The sequence below is a fragment of the Vigna radiata genome, unplaced genomic scaffold (genome assembly GCF_000741045.1).
Source record: "Vigna radiata var. radiata cultivar VC1973A unplaced genomic scaffold, Vradiata_ver6 scaffold_236, whole genome shotgun sequence".
NCBI classification, from domain to species: domain Eukaryota; kingdom Viridiplantae; phylum Streptophyta; class Magnoliopsida; order Fabales; family Fabaceae; genus Vigna; species Vigna radiata.
The window spans coordinates 330,566-335,186 of NW_014543119.1; positions in this window are offsets into that span (position 1 = coordinate 330,566).

Below are 4,621 nucleotides of genomic sequence, written 5' to 3' on the forward strand. Positions count from 1 at the left end.
CTCAGACGCACCAAGGATGAACCAGCTATTCCTCCGTCACCGTAGTTGCAATGTACCAGCACCACAGACAAGAGTTTCCTTAGCTGAGCAAGAGCACACACTTCTCAAAGAGTTCTGAGTGTTTTAGCGCAAGGGAAGAGTTACTGTTGATGGATAAAGAGAGCCTATAAATAGACTCGAGCAAAAACTCTTCCATTCTACGAAACTGACCATTTAACGCATTTAATCGATTAATATTAGTGTTAATCGATTAAAATGAGTACAACGGCTAGTTTTCAAATCTGAAACCTCCAACGGTCACTTTTAATCTATTAAAATGAATTTTAATCGATTAGCTAATCGATTAGCTAATAGTTTAAAATGAATTTTAATCTATTAAAACAACAAAAGTTGAGTTTTCAACTTTTACTTGTTTTAATCGATTAATACTAGTTTTAATCGATTAAAACAATACGATTTTGACTCTTAACACTAATTACAATGTATGAAAGTATATGGAATCAAAACCAATGAAAATCTAAGTCCTAGACAATAAAATACAATTATTACAAAAGCTTTTCATAACAAAAAAAAGTCTTCAAAGGATCTTCATAAATCTTGATAAATCTTAACTTGATTTGGGTATCATCAAAACTTCATCTTCACCATTTTGCTAACAGTACAAAGCACCAGAATTAAATTACACAACTAAAAACAGATTCAAAAAGCTTAAACCGAAATTGAAAATTCAAGCAGAGTTACAATCTGAAACAGATTTCTAGCGACTTTTCTCATATCACCAAGGCTAGAATAAGTTCTCATTGCCTCATTGAGGTGATATATAGCTACAATTGCATCTGAAGTCAATTAAAACCCGAAAATCAAAATAAAAGCATATTAACAGAAATGAAAACAGTGGAAAAACTGCATCAATTAAGAGCACATGACTATAGACAAACTGAAATTGATTTAAAAACTAAAATGACTCACATCAAGAAGATTCACCGATTAAAATGCTAAAATAAACATGAGAGAACATTGAAGACACAAACAATGAATGAAAACTTGAAATAAAATGAAAACAGTGTGCACAAAAGCTGAAAACAGAATAGAGTACAATAAAAATGAGCAAAACAACAAGGAAATGGATGTAGATGCACTTAGATATGGAAGAGAATGTCATACAAAGAAGAATAAGCATTATGAATGGTATAAAGAAACAATCACAAGAAAAAGACTCATATTTCACTAGAAGTTGCACTAGTCACACCTGGTAACGTGCACGTAATTTATAGTTTCTTGAATTTTCCTCCAAAGAAGAATGTTATTGATATTAGATAACTTAGACAAAGATAAGAATTAATACCAGTTCTGTAAATCTGCATGTAATCCAAAAGTTTCATGAATTTGTACTTTCATTTTCATGATAATACAATTATTTTACTACATTGTCACTAAAAATTTCTTTTGCAGATTACTTATAAATTTCTAAAATTTTTTGCTGCACTTGCATGCAATTGCACTATAAATTGCTGGGCATAATCAACTAAAGTATTCATTGCTCTGATTGCCAGTTGTAGTTCTTCTTCTTTGTCCCCTGCTCTGATCACAAGATGCAAGGTGATATCAACATTCATTTCTTTAAATTATTATTATTACTATTATTATTATTATTATTATTATTATTATTATTATTATTATCTAAACATATTAACTTAGGAATGTTTTCTCTAATAGGATTTAATAATTGGCAGCAATCAATCTCCCATATATAAAGTGAACTTAAAACACTGGAGGTACGCTGCATTAAAATAATGATTATGCTCATTTTAGTAGCTGCCACGACACTACTCTGTAACTGTATTTGTACGTATCTACATACAAGACACTCAATCGTTGTGGTTTCAGTGGTTCTAGTGGTTCCAGTAGTTGAAGTGGAGCTTCAACCCACGTAAGATAGTATATTATAATACTATCATATGAATAACACTTGGTTTCTTTATGTTCTCGTCTTTCTTCTCTTTTCTATTTTCTTTTCAATTGACTACATACATTAGATTCTCTCTTACTTTCTAATTTCTCTATTCTTTCAGAACTACCATTACAATTACAAAATTCTTATTATACCTAAAACCACAAAATGAAAGTTAAGAGAAATACAAAATCAAAGTTTACCTATGCTAAACTTACCAAAGGAACTAAAAACAGAACAAGACTATTAATGCAGAATTATACTCTTGAAACTAAGAATTCTAATTATAACTAAACTAAAACAGCAAAGCAAACATCAATGCCTAGAATTAACATCAGAGCATTCAATTTTGGAGCTGGTTTTCTTGGTTCTTTGGTGTATATTTGCATGCTGGGAAGTAGTGTGGACTCGCTAAAAACTATTGGTGCAAAGGCTCTTGTCAAGTAATCTATGTAGATGATAGATTTAGTATTCTATTGGAAATATTTTATTCTCTGTTCAGTGCATTTATGTTCATATATTTTTATACTTATATTCCTTTTTTATATTGCTCTGAACAATTATATATATCAATTGTACTCTCTCCTTATTATTGAATAAGAAATACAATATTTCATCCTTTCTTTTCTCATAATATGGTATTAGAGCCATGATTAGAGCCTATCATAGCGACTTCTAAGTGGGCATTTCTGTTTCTATTCCACCCGTTGTCGTTCCGCTATTGGACCACCCAATTTCTACTATCACACACGAGATGTCTATACCTCAGCGTGAAGGGGGTGTGTTGGAAGTCTCACATCGACTAGAGATAAGGCCAAATAATAATATATAAGTGAGGTGCAAACCTCACCTTACAAGCTGGTTTTGTGAGGTTGAGTTAGGCTTACAAACCCACTTTCTAATACGGTATCAGAAGAATCTTTTACCTCTCATTCTTGGCTTTTCTACAATTTATTCTCCTTCAATGGCTTCTGCAGTTGTTTCTTCTTCTAATAATTCTCAGACGCAGTCACATTCCTCAAATTTGGGACTTTCTCAAGAGCAAATTCAAGGTCTATTGGCACTTCTTCCTCAATCTAATCCCACAGTTACACATTCTACTGGTCTAGTGAGTTCTCATAATGTTTCCACTTCTTCTCAGGATCAAGGTAATATCTCTTCCCAATGGATTCTAGACACAGGTGCTACTAATCATATATCCAGTTCTTTGTCTCATTTTATTTCTTATCATAGAATCTCACAAATTGCAATTTCTCTACCCAACAAGAACTCTTCATTTGCTCATTTTTCTGGCACAGTTTCTCTTGGCCGACACCTTACCTTACATAATGTCTTGTTTGTTCCTAATTTTTTAGTCAATCTTATTTCGGTCACAAAGTTAACTAAATTTCTATCTTGTAAAATTATCATTTATGAATTTTTATGTGAAATACAGGACAAGTCAACCCTATAGATGATTGGGCAAGCTGAAGAAAGAGATGGCTTGTATGTCATCATAGTTTCTGCATCCACACCCATTGCTTCACCAACTATTATTTCTTCTAAGAATTTTATTGCTTGTTCTACAATAAGACCTGACTCTACAGATATTTGGCACTCTAGACTAGGGCATCCTTCTTCTTCTTGTTATACCAAATTACGCACAATGTATGCCACTTTACCTGATACAAAATCCACTCCTTGTGATACTTGTCACTATTCTAAGCAAAGAAAATTGTCTTTCAATTAAGTACTACTGTTTCAAAAGCTCCTTTTGATTTAATTCATGTTGATATTTAGGGGCCATATTGTACTTCTTTTGTTGATGGTTTCAAATATTTCTTAACTGTAGTGGATGATATGTCTAGATTCACATGGATTAAATTGATGGCAAGTAAGTATGATACAAGATCACAGCTTATTGGCTTTGTTTCTTATATCAAAACTCAATTTGGAATTGATGTAAAAGTTGTTAGATCAGATAATGGTAATGAGTTTGCAATGACAGATTTTTATAGACAAAAAGGGATACAACATCAATTATCTTGTGTTGAAACACCTCAACAAAATGGAGTTGTTGAGAGAAAACATCAACACATTCTCAATGTTGCTAGATCTTTAATGTTTCAATCTCATTTGCCAATAATTTTCTGGTCTTTTGTTGTTCGTTATGTTGTGCAACTCATTAATATTTTACCTTCCAATGTTTTGGCATATTTTTCTCCATCTCAGTCGTTACACAATGTTAAACCTGACATTACTTACTTGCGAGTTTTTGGCTCACTTTGCTATGCTTCAACTCTTCAAGCACAGAGAACAAAATTTCAACCTCGTGCAAGAAAATGTGTTTTACTTTATTTTAAAACATGAGTGAAAGGCTACCTTTTGTTAGATTTCAACTCTAGGGAAATTTTTATATCAAGGAATGTAGTATTTTATGAAAAAATATTTCCTTTTCTTACTAGTGACAAGCACACACCTATTGATACACAAAATTCCTTGGATTTTGTCACCAAAATCAATTCATCTCCATCGCCTTTTTTCTCAGAAGTTACTGATCAACTCTCTTTACCACCTACATCTCTTCCTTCTATTGTTCTAGACCTTGTTAGTTTTTCTTCTCAACCTATTTTTGTTGAACCTGCCACTGCTACTCCACAAAGGAAATCAACCAGGCCAACACATAAACCA